The following is a 16,641-nucleotide window of genomic DNA, read 5'->3' as shown; positions in this document are numbered from 1 at the left end:
AAACATTTTAGATGTTATAGAACCCACAAATTATAAATAAGTTAGTCAATCTCATGAGTGGGCGCCTGTAATGAACGAGGAATTTCAATCTATTATCAGAAATAATAGTTAGGAACTAGTTGAATTTCCTTAAGGAAAAATGCCCATAGGTCGAAAATGGATTTACAAACCTAAATTTAATGCAGATGGGAGTATAGAAAAGTTAAAGCCAGACTCGTAGCAAAGGGTTATTCATATAAAGAGGGAATTTACTATGAAGAAACATTTTCTCATGTAGCCAAATTGAATACTATTAGAATGTTAATTGTTGTAGCTACAAAACATCAATGGAAGCTAAACCATTTAGATGTTAAGTCTAGATTTTTAAATGGTGATTTAAAGGAAGATATTTATTTAAGGCATCGTGAAGGGTTTGTTAGAAAAGGGTAAGAGAATTTAGTTTGTAGATTGAAAAAGGCCCTTTATGGTTTAATACATGCACCGAGGTGGTGGTATGAGAAGATTGATTGATTTTTCTTACATCATGGGTTTCATAGGAGTAAGAATGATCCAAATCTATATACCATTTATGATGAATAGGGGTAGATAAATTTTATTTCCTTGTATGTTGATGACAAGATTATAATAGGTAATACATATGAATTAATCAAATAAATCAAAATCCAGATGTTATAGGTTTTTGAGATGAAATACCTCATAAGTTTAGATTATTTTCTAGGTCTGGAAGTGTGGAGAGACTGTGGGTAGAATTTACTTAAGGGATGTATGTTAGATGACTCCTCAAAAATTTCAGAATGGAACAATGTCAAACAACATCAGTACCTTTCTAGCAAAACTTGAAATTGTGCAAAGATGATGGCTCTAAGGAGGTGGATTCTACTTTTTATATTCAACTAGCTGGTATTCAAATATATCTGACTTAGTCTAGACCGAATTAAACATACTATGTTAGTGTGCTGAGCTAGTTTATGTCTAAACCTCTTGAAATTCATTGGGTAGCAGAAAAACATGTACTGAGGTATCTTCATGGTACTTGTGATTATTGTATTTTATACAATGATACATCTCATATTACTTTAACAATGTTTTCAAAGTCTCATTGAGCAGGTAGACTAGATGATTGATGATTTGTCACTGATTATGCATTTAGTATTGGATCTAGGGTAATTGTATGGAGCAGAAAAAATCATAGCACTACGTCTTTATCTTTAGGGGAATCCAGGTACCAAGCAGTATGTGCATCAACATGTGAAGATATCTAGTCGAGCAGCCTTCTCCACGATTGTTGTGAAACTAGCTCACAAAAGGATAGAAAAGAGAGATACACACCTTCAAAATAATCCTCTTCGAGGGGGAAACCTCCTTTACATTACACAAATGAACAATTCTTGGATGATAAAATGACAAGACCTCCTTTCTATATATAGGAGTTTAAGGGATCATAATATAATCAAAGACGACTTAACAATAATAATGTAAGGGCACAAGAATAACAATAGTGGGCTTCTATGGGGCGCAATAATAACAATATGGGTACAACATGGGCACAACAATATAATAAGGTGGTTGCACTAATAACAATAAGGGGTCACAATAGCAATATAGGGACCTAGCATGTACCTCTCCAAAGTTTTTTTCTCAATGCTTGAGTATTTCTGGATGCTTTTGTAGAAAATTATCATCCTTCCATATGGAATCTTTAGTAGGTAAGTTGTTCCACTTGATGAGATACTCTAAAATTAATCAATTGAGTAGTTATAAATTTCTTGGTTTTGTGACTGCTTCAGGTTCCAATATGATTTTTCCTTCCTTTTCAAGTTGTCGCAATATTTTTTGAACTGAGATCTTCTGAAACTTTTGAATAAGTTCCCTCCATGATTCATCATTCTTGCATTCATGCCACGCTTCATTTATCAAATTTGGTTGGATAATTATACCAACCTCTATCATTTTGGTAATTTCACTCCTTTGGGCATATGGATATGTGTAGGTCCTCGTGTTTGGAGGAACACTTCCTGGAATAGAATGAATAGCATGATCATGATCACGAATAAGTGGGGGGCCTTTGGGAGTCTCAAATAACTTGGAATGATTGCCCAATGCCTTTTGGAGATCTCAAGAAATAGATGATTTCGATGTGGGAACCTATAGCGAACATATTTGTGCAATTATGCCTCTTTGTTCTTTCTTTAGAATCTTTTTTATTCTGTTAGAGATGATTATATTTCCTATTTTCCCTATGATACCCCTTAATTTAACTTCCTTTCCTTCCGAAGAAAATTTCATCAAAATTTATTGAAAATTAAAAGCTATTGTACCTTAGGATTGTAGCCATTGGACTCCTAGTACAACATGACCACCACCAATTGGAACACAAAGAATTGGGATATTCAATATATATTCTCCCATGGATTGCTTGATGTTATGGCACTTTCTAGAGAAATTTATGGTTCCTCCACTTGCAACCATCACTTGAAACTCTGGTGTTGGATATAGGAGGAAATTTTATTCCTTGGCTATCTTACAATGAATAGAATTATGGGTACTCCCCAAATCAATCAACACTATTACCTTTTTCTTCTTGATAAGTCCTTCTATCTTGAGTGTTTGAGGAGTGGTAATTCCAGACAATGCATTATAATATATGTTTAGATTCATTTCCTCTTTCTCGATGTGATTTTTCACTTCTTGAACCTTTTTCTTCTTGATATGTCCTTCTATTTTGAGAGTTTGATGAATGGTAATTCTTGCGAATGCTTTACAATATATGGTCAAATTCATTTGTTCTTTCTCTGGGGTTGGTTCCTTGTCTATATCTCTTCTTTTTATGTTTCTTGATACTTTTATTCCTCCTTTTCACAATCTATGTAAAATAATTTCTTCTCAACACACTTATGAAATTTTGTGTATTTTCTATCACAAATGTAACAAAGCCCCTTTTCTCTTTTTTCTTCCAATTTTTGTGGTGTAAACATTGTAGGTTTTGGAAGCCTAGGAGAAAAAGCACTTCCATATTTACAGTTTTGAATGGTGGGATTCCTTGTTTCCATAATTCCTCTTTCAATTTTTCTTTCCAAACTGAATGCCTTCTATAATGGATCAAGTTCCCAAAGATGAACCTCATGTTGAATGTTATCCTTCAAAGTCCCTATGAAGACATCAATACTTTGCTTCTCTGAAATATCATTTACCCTTCTATTTAATTTTTGAAAGTCCTCAATGTGTTCTTCCATTTAACTCTTTTGTTTGAGATTTATCAATTAGTTAAAGAAGGTGTTTCTCTTTGTATCCTCATAATGTGCTATCATTTCCTCCATGAAAAATGACCACATGACAAGTGGTTTACAAGAACAAAGCCTTTCATACCATAAAAATTGATTCGGTTCTAAATATAAATATGAAATATGTATGTTTTGTAGTAGTTTCACCTCATGTAGATCAAAATATTGCTCCATATGTAGTATCCAATTTACCAGATCCTTGGCGTCAAACTTCCTCATATTGTTTTTCCTTGATTATAGGAGCTTAATCTTGAAACCATTGTAACTCTGTAATTTTGGTTGTTTAAGTTCTAAACTATTGACATCTGATAGCCCTCTGCGTCCTCTTTCTAACCCTGCAAGTCTAATCACAACTGGATTCCTGAAGAAAGAGTTATGCCCAATCTCCCCCGATGACCTAATTGTAGACTAGTTCAGTAAATCTCACTTGTACATCATGACACGTGTCATTGTTTCCACCTTAGATTCTTGAACTGATACCCAAGGAACTACATCCTCTCTTAATTTAGTCACCTTTTACGAAATTTGAATCAGATGCTATGAGAGAGAGCTATGACAATTTCCCTAAGGTCACCTATTTGGGATGTAATTCATGAACTTGCAGAAACCCTAAATGTCTTGGACTATGCATCCGAAAATGTTGCAACGATAAAACTGAAATTCAGGTTTGAGCATCACCAAGAGTTTTTCTCAAATATGTTTTCATTTCTCAATCCAAAACTTCGTAGAAAGCAAATTATAGTTAAAATTCCACGATGACCTATTTGAGATGTAGTTATGGAGCTTCTGAAAACCCTAACTTCCTCAGGTCATATATCCAAAATGATATCGAGACAAGATATGAAATTCAGCTTGGTGGTTTAAAAATATTTCTTCTGAAATGGGATTTTCTTTTATCTTCTTAAACGTCGTAGAAAAAATTTATAGAGAAAATTCAATGAAGGCCTCTTTGGAGAAGCAGAACCCTAGAATCCAAAGCTCTAATACCAAATGTTATGAAACAAACTCACAAAATGATAGAAAATAGAGATCATCACCTTCAAAATAAGCCTCTTCGAGGGGGAAACCTCCTTTACATTACACAAATGAACAATTCTTGGATGATACAAATGACAAGACCTCCTTTCTATATATAGGAGTCTAAGGGTTCATAATATAATCATAGCTGACATAACAATAATAATATAAGGGCACAACAATAACAATAGTGGGCTTTTATGGGGAAAAATAATAACAATATGGGTACTACATGGGTACAACAATATAATAAGGGGGTTTCACTAATAACAATAAGGGTTTACAATACTAGTATAGGGACCTAGCAATGTTGCAGGAGAAGAGAAAAAGAAGCAACCATCATCAATCATGACAATGGGAGTTCCATTAAGTTGGCGAACAATCCAGTGTTTCATAAGAACATGAAACGCATAGATACTCAGTTTCACTTTGTAAGAGAAAGAGTCGAGTCAAAAGAAATATTTATTGAATATTGTAAAACATGTGACAATATGGTTGATATTTTTACAAAGACTCTTGGGAAAGTGAAGTTTAAATTATTTAGGGGGGTGTTAGGATTTCAGGATAATCCTTTCTCCATTAAGGGGGAGAGTTGAAAATAATTAATATTATATTGTATTCTCGGAGAAATGGTTATAGGGTTGTAATGTAACTTCTTAAATTAGGATTAGTTCCTAGGTTGTAGGAGTTTTTTCTGACCTCCATATCCTTTTGAGATGTATTTATTGTCTCATCTTTGATTAATGGAATATGAGAGTATATGCACCGGTTTGTGTAGTCTCCAGGTGTAGCTTACTCACCCGTGAGCTACTGGTTAATTTAATTCATTTCTTTTCTTTCCAGCTTTTCTAGCAGGTCATTTCTACCAAATTATTTGGATTGGGTCGAGATGTAATTAAATTCCATTGAATGGTGATCGAGAAAGTATCTCAGGTTAATATTCCTTGTTGTTGTCAATAAAAGGAGTAGTAGTATTGTTCTAACACTACAAGTGATATAGGTCAGCTGACAATAATAGACATTGTGAGACGTATTGTACTTTCTCGAATAGCTTTAATGGTGCAGGAACCAACGAATCAACTATTGAAAATATGATTGAGTCCATAGGTAATATGTTAATATGGTTGAGTCAGTAGCTAATATGCTAAATGCCATGAGGTAGCTAAGTGACCAAGTAGAAAAAGAAAGTTGCGCACATCTAGAACTATTGGATAAAAACTTGTGAACCAACGCAGAGGAAATTTGACAAACTGCAAGGAGCACTAGAGTATGAAGTTCCATGGATATCAGACTCACAATGGTGGAGGCCAGATATTAGCTAGGGGTAAATGGAATCTAGAAATATTCAAATATCATTGAGGAAACATAAGGAATAAGGCTATAGAGAAGTCGAACAAGAGCTGCAGTCGGAGGACACTAATGTCTATAAGATGGAAGAAGCTTCTAAATCTGACCCTTCAATTTTCAAATAATCTCACTTGACTTTGATGAATGTTCTTAATTTTATAAGTTTAAGCTGCTTCTAGGAGTATTCTATAGTGTATATGACAGATATTAGTTTAGAATAACTCGTAAAAAGTATCATAATAGGATGGATTTTGTAAAGGTTCTAGCTTTAAATCCATGTTTTGATAATAATACAATGCTATTACTGGGGTTTCTGAAAATAAAATATCATATTAAGAATTAAACCAGCTAACAGTTACTCACAATAAAATATTTCAAGACATTACATTTAAATTAAATTAAATTAAAGTATTCCAAGACATTTTTTTTAAATAAATTAAATTAAATTAAATTCAATATTTTAAGTATAAAATTAGAATATACATTAAATTTCATTTTAAGCTTAAAAATTAGATAGTTTTTAGATTTATTTTATAAATGTCTTCACTTTCATTTTATTAATACATAATAAATTTTTACTCAACTTATTAAGGATGTTTTAACAAAATAAATATTGTTTATCTACCTTTGACAAAAAATAATAGAAAAAACAAAATAATGCAGAAATATTATACCAACTTTTCTACACACCAATTTTGAATAAAAACACTTCCAAAAGTTGATAAATGAGCCATTCCATTGAACTCTTTCTTAAAAAACAAACCTTCCTACAATAGAAACGATTACTTTTATAACTAATTATCCTTATTGAATGAGTTAGGCTCTATAGAAACATGAACAAGGATAAAACTTCACATCTCCTTTTAACATTTGGAAATTGATTCATCATAAATTCTTACATTAAGTTGTTAAAATTACAAGTTTTAAACAAAATTTAAACAACAACGATCAAGTGCAAAAGGAATGTAAATCCAAAATCCCTATGGGATTAGGGGTTAAGTAGTATCAATTTACTTATTAAATCTCTAGTAGGAAAAATGTTATGGATTTTCATAAAAAATGAAATCATATGTAAAATTATTCTTATGCAAAAATAAACCACTCTAAGAACACTCTTCGGATAGATTATAAAGGAAAGGAAGAGTGGAAGGAAATGACAGTAGCCTTTCTAGGCATAGGTTCTTATTTTCCATGGAGAGTGGGAGAGGGATCTCAACTAAGAGTGGGAAAAATACAATAATGGGGTGTGGTAGGCATCTTCCTCCTTAACAAAATCATACAACATGTATAGGAATTGAGAAGTGCACATTAGATTTTATTGAAAACCTAGATAATGCATTCCTACGGTTTTAAGGCTGGATAAATGTAGGCAATCCTCATCTAGATGGAAATTTGACCCAAAGGTGTTGTCACTTTATACTAGAAATTGAGAAGCCACATATAACATTGAAAAATTTCATGAATGTATTTTTCACATCCCTCATTGCAATGACATTAGTCCTAGCATAATATAAGAAATACGAGATTTTTCTTTTATTTCCATTTTTAATTCTCTTTCACTCTCAATATACATTATTGTTGTATTATTCCTCTTTCCAAATAAAAATATTATTTATTTTATTGTTTAAACTATAGTATAAATTTCAAACCGTCTTTTCAAATGTACATACATGAAAGTCTTTTTGACTTAGCCTTCTAATTGCTTGTTGACATTTATTATTTCATTTTGTCGCTAAGATACTTGTGAGTTCGACCTTAATACAATACATATGTCACAATAGTCATGTGTAAATGTTACAACATGAAATTCTTCACATATTCTTTGGTTAACCTATAATTAATTAATGTCATTTTTGAAACTCTTGTTGATTATTCCATATATGTGAAAGTTTTCCGATGGTTGAAACTTCATCGTTGGATTTGGTAATTTGTTCATAGTGTCATAATTTATATTTAAACCCTCTAAATTTATTTTGTAATTAAAATGGAAGGTTATTGAGACTCCATCTATCCATTGTTGGATAATACCCTATTCTTGGTTCATCCCAACTATAACCATGTCCAATGGATTGATCTGACAGTGGAGGCAATTCCTATCAAGTAGAGGCATTAACCACCTTTAGCGTTTCCACCCAAATTCATCATTTTCGCTTCTTATTTGGAGGAGAGGAGTTCAATTCCTAGGGTTTCCTCTATTGAATGGTAAACTGCAATTTTTCTTTTAGCGGTTAATAGATTATCAAAAGCCATCAATCTATGGACATTGTAGAACTCTCGGTGGTTAACTTTTCTATCAGTAAGATAAAAATACATGTTAATTACATTCATGTTGAATTTTTACCTCTTCTGTCATCTCCAATAATGGTCACATTATGTTCTATTAAGTGGTATGCTTGACTTCTCTATGTTCTTTATCTTTATTCCCTTCTCATTTCACTAAATATTTGGTACAAACCCTTAGTAGGTTTTGAATCTCATTCATCAACTAAGACAATCATAGCAATATAGGTTGGTTCTCTCTCCACGCTAAGTCATGGAGGGACACATTCATTATTCCTTGAACTTTATTTTCATTCCCTTTATTTCTTCCATTATTTTTCCATTATTTTTACAGTTTTTGTTTTTTTGTGACTATGGGGGGGGGGGGGGGGGTTCTAAGGGATGAAATGGTATAGGGACTCTCTTTTTTCCACCAGTCAATGATTAATTCCTATGTTTCAAGTATTACATTTTTTTCTAACACTCGACAATATAAGCCCTAATTGCTATGATGATTTTCTACAGGTTGTGAGTGGGGCTAGTACACATTCTAATGTGAAGCTTTAATAATGTCAATTGTACCTTCCTTTACTCAACTATTTTGGATTTAATTATTCATTTTCTTACCTGATATCTAAGGCTTTATGTCCCTTTGGAGGCCACAACATAGTATATAGATAACACTATTGGCCCTAATTCTCTTTTACTTGACTTTAATGTACGAGATTGGGGTTTGGTCGCTTCCTATTTTCTATATTCATTCATTTAAGTTATTGCCTCACCATGGATGTGTTACTATGCCACTATTAAAATTTTCCCTTTATGAGTATATGACCATCCACCCTTCATCAACTACATAAATTTAGAACCCCTTTTTTTGCACATGTGTATTAGACTTATGCTGAAAAAATAATACTTTTTTGTTGTATTGCTATTGCATGAACATATTTTTTTCTAAATAGGAAACAAATTATAGTATTCATGGTTTCATAATACATACAATTAAAAAATTTCTATCATGAGACTATTTGACTCATCAAGTAAAATTCCACGCTTTTCAATTTCTCGTTCAGTGAATATAATGTTGAGTAGAATTATAATATTTATAGTAGGTAATATAGTACTAATTGCATCATGGAGTTGTTTTCCTTAAATATTTGCCTTAGAGTAATGCATTCTTCTCACATCAGAATAAAGGGTTTTTATCCTAATTTCCTCACTAGAAATTTTTAAGAATTATTTTGTACTACTATCACATCTTTGTTGTTTTCTTCCTGAATGTTTCATGGAAGGTATTTTATCAACATTTGTTTCTCCACATTTTTACTTTTTACAAAATCATTCTTATGAGGATAATATATATGTTTTATTTGATTTATCTATTTAAGCATGTACATGCAATTTTATTATTAGCTTCCGTTCGATTTTTATTTTAGTTTATTGTATTAAGAGGATATTAATCTTTGAGAATATATGGAGTAGGGGGTCTCTATCTAACTGGCTAGTCACAAACTAACCTCAAGCTCTATTTTTTTTCAAATACAATACCCAGTTGGGTTGGTATATTTTTTTGCAAAATAATAACTAATTTTTAGACAATTTATTTTTTGTTATTTAATAACCTTTCAAGGCCTTAATTATACTATGATTCACCTTTGTTTAGCTTTCGATTTTGGTAGCTTTGCATCTTTCCAATGTAATTCCCTATACATACTACAATATTTTCTTGTACATACTAATACCCGTAAATGTACCTGCAATTTTGGTTTTGTGCATAATGCTCTAGCTTACATTTTCATTGACACATATAACCATTCATTTCTTACCTACTAGCAAACATATGTAGTGTAAAATTTAATTATAGAGAATATAAGTTAACAAAAACCTATCTGTAATATTTCAGGGAATAAATACAAGGGCATCACGGTACACCCAGCCATAAGGTTACTTGCCACTTAGCTACCCTTGAGCCTCACCAAAAATTAGCTAGATAAATAGACAATTCAACCTAACAGAGAACGTCTTCACTGTGACAATTTTCTCTCAACGTACTAAAACAAGGGCTTCCACCAATATTTCACTGACACTCGTGTTGTTTGAAAGCTCAATATTTTATTTTCCACAGTAATCACAATCAAGACTAAAGTTTGGGCATCTAACTCTTGCCTTTCTCTGCTAGTCCTAGAGTATCAAGTTTGTAGTTTTCCCCCCCTCTTCTTCTCTTTTTCTCCTAGAGGTTAGATTCCCCCAGGAGAATATCGCCCCCCCCCCCCCCCCCCTCTTTTTTTAATCCTTTGTTTCTCTTATTTCCCCTTTGTTTTGGATATAACCAACTTTCTAATTGTTTCTCTGACTCTTAATGTTTAGCTCTATGTGGAAATATTTTTTTTTTCTCAAAATACCATAGACTATATGATTAATCATTCATCACTTCTCCTCATAAAATATAAAAAAAAATAAAATTAAAAAAAAATTAAAACATATAAATTCTAATTTTAACTACAATCCAACTTAACAATTATTTAAGATAGCCGAGCCATATGGTTGGGGATATTACATTTTCGCCCCCTTTGAAGTAACATCGTCCTCGGTGCTTTTACGTTCCCTTCTTCTTTGGAATTATTTTTTTGGAAATCGTCTTTGATTGCTTCCGGTCTCTTCAAGCCCAAAGATCTTCCACAATGATTTATTGTTTTAGCGTTGGATTACTTTCTCTTATTTTTGGAGTAAACCTAACTCCCTTTTCAATTCCAAATTCCATTTATAGCATGTCCTCATCCATGGTGGAAGAGAATCATTAGTTGTTACTTAAGTACCCAGCAAGGGTAAAAACCATGTACCATAACATTATCGGCATGATCAATAACTAAATAGGGGTTGGGAAATTCCATTTAATAAAAATTAATAGCATCAGAGTAAGAACATTGACGATAAGTAATTTTTATTTATTTCATGGTACTTCTCCAATCGATATGCCAAATACTCTAGACATGACCACGTGGTTACATTGTAAATTTTCTAAATATCGAAATACCATTTCCATTTACACTATTTACATACCGACAATAACATTCTAAAAACCATTTATTTTTATTTCATTTTATGAAGATAGAGACTAGTGATTTATCTCAAAGGTAGGCACTTACTTACACTTTTGCCTCAATTTTAGATGTTTAATATGTATTACTTATGCATTAGTAAAGTTTAACGTAACCTCATTTTTATGTCATTTTCATGATTGTTGTATCGCTAACTATTTTTTCCAAATGGCTTAGCTATGTTGATATTGGATAATTTTCTATTCTCATTTAGTTCACAACTAAGAGTCCATATTGAGACATTTCAACAATTTTAGGCCCCCCATTTTTTACCTCTTACATTGTAGGTTCTTGATGAATGTTATACACTATTGTACGTTCATATACAACTATGGGATTTCTCCCCTCTTTCACTAAAATATGCAATGATTGTATCACATATATTGTGTTAATAGTATAGCTATCCTCGTCACTTTACGACACATTTCCAATATTTATAATAGTCAAGAAAAGTAATAACACAACTGGAAAATGTTAGGTTTAGATATTCCTCTTCATAGTTGTTGATGTACCTCCTAGAGATTAAAAAAATCTTCCACGTTAAGTTGTTTCCATGTCATAACTTTATACGATTATGTCTGTCTTTCTGACGAATTTCAATTATGGTCAATCTTTTCATCTTCTGGATTCAACTTAATTCCATCTTTGGTTAATTTTTTATTTATTAAAGACTATCTAATTCACAATTCCATGCACACATGGCATAATACAACAATACTCATACACACATGTACTACAAATGTGGCTTAGAAAATCAAGATAAGACAGACTAATTGTGTAGTAGATCAGTAGAGAATTCCTTGAAAAATTATCATGATGAAAGTTATTTTGTGCTTCCCGAACATATTCTTTCTGAAGGACTTGAAAATTAAAATTGTGTGTGTATAAGCACATATTCTCTTTCCTAGAAACTAAAAGAAAACTTGTCTATTCTTTTAAATAGGTCTAGGTAAATAACTATTATAACATGTATTTGTTTTTCTTTTTATGACTTAGCCATTATTCAAATTCATAACAAAGAAGAAAAAAATATCTATATAGACTAAAAGAAATCCTGGTCACTCTATGCATTCTTTTTAAACTATAGGTGGCTTTTCACCCATGACAAACACCCTAAGGGTGGTGTCATAGTTGAACAACAATCATCTAGTGTTGTTTAATAGCCTCCATGGAAAGCACCCTTCAATATAGGACCACCATTTCAATATAATAATATTATAACAAACACATTACTTTTATTCCAAGAATCCACAATCAAAGGAAATACTTGAAAATATCAATTATTCATGCACTCTCAGCTGATAGTTTAATAATAGTACTTTCAAAAGTACTCTGAAAGAACTTAGCTCGTAAATCGTCAAATCGCCAATAACTACATCAAACAGATACTATCATTTCTCCTGCTAAAGACATTCACAAGGTTAATAATATTGTAAATGAACTATATTGTCACTACTTCCCTTTTGAGCACTTGACTCTTTTCATGTCAGGATGTACATAGAATCTTTAAACATAGATATATATTTATATTCCATTTTTAGCACATCATTTATCTAATTAGTTAGCTTATTATGCTATGAAAACCATACTCGGAAAAATAATGCTCCTCCCAACTAATGACAATTGCTTTCTACAACTATTTTGAGTCATTTTCACACTCAGGAGAGTTCCATGACAATGACCACATTTGGTCTAACATAATACTTCTCTTGCCAGCATCATGTGTCTGCCCTCAATGTTGTCCTATCTTTTATAGGAGGCTTCCACGAGTCTTTATATTCCACATGTGTTTCTTGTAAACTAATGTATTTCTATCCCATAGTAATTAAAACTAGATCCAAGCCTATGGCATTTATATCCAACCATTTTTCTCTTATATTTGAGAAATATAGAGCTTAGCAAGTCACTCTTTGGGCCTCCTTTCACCTTTCACAATTGTCCATAATTACCTGAAATTTGAAATGATGTTTAACACTTTTCCCGTTGTAATTACATAAGTTGACTATATACACATTATCATTAAAGAAAAAAGAACATTTCTTTACATCATGCATCCATTCATGATTCTATAAATGCGAGTCCCATAAAGTTAAATGTAAATTTTATAAGGATTCATATTGACGTCTCATATAGTGTAGGCATTTTTTTTAAATTACAATATAAATTTACCATATCATGCATACTCTTTCCAAAAGAAGACTAACATAATCTTGCATCGCCATTCATCATCTTCCCAAAGGAAAACTAACATAATAGATATTGTTATTGTGCATGAAAATTAATAAGAATCTCACAAGAGAACTAACCCAACAACCATCATTTTAGAGCATTTAAACAAATAATCCCTTCAAAAATGAAACTAGTACCATAGTTTGTGGATGGTGAACTAGTATTGTATTCTTCTAATTGGTAGACTGGAGGATTTAGAATCGGACGTAGTAGGGGTGAACACCCATACAAATTTTGAAGTAATAAACATCATGGGAGATAAGGATCCCTACCCAGCATTGTTTGGGACACATTGGGCATTTGAAAACTATGCTATAATTGACTTGAAAGAGGAATTCATGACTTTTGAGGTGGAATTAGTTAGGGTGATTCAGCCTCTATACCCATATTAGTAACCAACATTCATAGAACCAATATATGATATATAAGAGCCAAGGATGGTAGGTAAACTCCACAGACTAATAATAGGAAGAAGGGAGGACTACATTAACACAATAAGTGAAGGGTCTATCAGTTGGCAGATCATTAATAGTTTAGAGGCTAATTGAGAGGTTAGTTGGGATGATTGGTAACAAAATGCATATGAGATCAACACTATATATTTTTCCATAATTTGTTGGGTCAATTGGATTAGCATTGAGGTAAGGGAATTCCCTTTCTTTATTAGTATAAAATCATTAAATTCATTTCCCAACATGATTGATGAAACTATTATTGAAGAACATAAAGTACAATTACTAAATGTCGAGTTACAAGTGACACTAGCAAGATGGTGGGGAGTTCACAATAACTACCTCCTGGAATGATAGAAGATCAAACATTCCATGGGAGAAAGATTCATACAAGTGGGAGAGTACGTTCAATAATTCACCAAGTGTATGGTGCATTCTGATCCGCGATAACATTTCAAACATTTTAAGGACAAATGGATTTGGGAAGGAGTTCCAAAGGAGTTTTGGGTGAATTTTTTTACAGATGCCTTGAGAAATTTTCCAAAATATTGGTACTTACATGAAGAAATAATAGGACAAATGAGCGATTGGGTCGACAAATGTAATATCATGTGATTTACACCGAAGAATGTCTCGCAAAATAGTTTGTCTTAACAGTTTATCAAAAACTTTTCTTTCTCGGAAAATGACATGGGGTTGACTGAGGCGTTGCAGGCTGTCAAGTAGATTCTAGTCACAATGAGTCAGCTAGTGGATGGGTGCATAGAACAAAGGACCTTGAATAATATCTATAACTTACAATATCCTCAAGCAATGACCTATGGGAAGGTGGACAAAGAGCCATTTGAGGATGATATGGAGGAATTACAGAATCTATCATTCCATGAAATTGAAGGGGAAAGGGACATTGAGGATGGACCTATAACCAATGTGCCATAGTTACTCCCACTGAATTTGAAAAAGCATAACATCGGTACTAATGAAAAACCAAATTTAGCCTCAATTGGAGATTATTGTTATGAACAAACTACACAAGACAATTTTGACCTCTTGAGAGAGTATGAAGATTTGTTCACTTCGTTAGTTGCAAAACTCAAAGGGATCAAGGGAGACCCAAGGGACATGAAAATCATGCTAAAACCTGACGCAAATATAGTAAAGCATTGACCTTAGTGATTTAATCTGGGAGTCAAGGAGAAAGTGAATAAAGAGATAGACAACATGCTATTATCATGGCTTATATCTTCAGTGGGTCAAATATATTGGGTGAGTCTCATTGTAATAAAAAACAAGAAAGACTCTAAATGGATATGGATTTGTGTGTACTACTACAGCTTGAAAATTTCTTTTGTTCATGACCCATTTTCTACACCATTTAGTGATGAATTTCTAGATAATGTAGGGGGGAATGAAGACTACTCCTTCATAGATGGATTCTTTGGCTATCACCATGTCACGATCGTCAAGGAGGAAAGCAATAAAACTAAATTCACTACAAAATGGGGATCTTAAGTCTATCATGTTATGCCATTTGGTCTCAGGAACGCACCTGGAGTGTTCTCGAGAATTGTAATTTAAACCTTTATATATTAGATCCAATGGTTCATAGAGGTGAATATGGGTTACTGGACATTCTATAGTATATTCAAGAAACACACTAATCTTCTCTGGATCATGTTTGATCCATGTGGATAGCTACAAATATCACTGAATTTGAAGAAATGCATATTTCCAGTCTCGTTTGGCACACTTTTGGGCCACATAGTGTGCAAAGAAGGATTATGTATAAACCTTGTGAATTTTGTGGCGATAGTAAACATGGACCTACCTGCAAGTGTAAAATGACTCAAATCCACTTTGGGGAATACTGGGCACTATAGGATATTTATCTGAAACTACACCTCGATTACTACAAGACGGAGAAACTGGTGAGGAATTCTAAATGATTTATGTTGTTGGAGGAGTTTCAGGATGCATTTAACATATTGAAAGAAAAACTAGTAAGTGCATCGATTCTGGTTTATCCCAACTAGAGAAAACAGTTTTGTGTCCACATTAACGCATCTAGCATTGCTCTGGGGGTTGTCATGGCTCAGTGAGGGTAAGGGAGCATTGACCACCCAATCTATTTTTCCAACAGAAAGTTATCTACAATAGAAAATAACTATACCATGACTAAGCAAGAGGCATTGGCGATGGTATATTCACTTCAAAAGGTCAGTCACTATTGGTTGGGAAACCTGTTGAAGTTTTTTACTAAAAAAATTGCTTTGACATATTTAGTGGACAAGCTTACTCTTGAAGGAATAATTTCCAAGTGGTTGTTTTTATTCTTGGAATTCACTTTTTAGGTAATTATCAACCCTTCCCAATTGAATGTGGGACCTAATCACCTCTCATAGTTGAAATAAGAAGAAAGTGGAGGATCCCTCGATGATTGAATACTAGACATAGATCTGTTTTGGATTGAATCTGTAGGAGACTACATAGAAGGTATGCAGCCTTTTTAGCTATAGAAAAATGTACATATGACTACACAACTATAAAAGGAGACATATGGTTGTTTGATTTACCAATTATCAAACGATTGTGGGGAAACTGTATAAATAGGTCCTTGATCACGTGTTACATAGATGTGTCCTACACCATGAGACACGATGTACTATGGTAATGTCATTCAAGAGTCACGAGTGACAATGTGGGAGGAAAAGGTAACGCAAGGGAAGTGTTGTAGGAAAGACTATTGTGGCCGCCAGTTTTCAAATATGGTAATGAATATGACAGAGGTTGTGATGTTTTCCAAAGGGTTGGAAGGCCATCACTTTGACATGTACTACCACTACAACTCGTAGCTGCACAACAAATATTTTAGAAATGGGTGGTCAACTTCATAGAGCCTATCAATCCATTGATGTGTCACTCGCATTCAAGTTATATAATAACCACCACATGGCACCT

The sequence above is a fragment of the Pinus tabuliformis genome, chromosome 3_2, assembly GCF_031772625.1.
Source record: "Pinus tabuliformis cultivar Carrire ecotype Pingquan chromosome 3_2, CPIR1, whole genome shotgun sequence".
Taxonomy (NCBI): Eukaryota; Viridiplantae; Streptophyta; class Pinopsida; order Pinales; family Pinaceae; genus Pinus; species Pinus tabuliformis.
The sequence above is the reverse complement of the archived record's forward strand: the minus strand, read 5'-3'. Positions refer to the sequence as shown.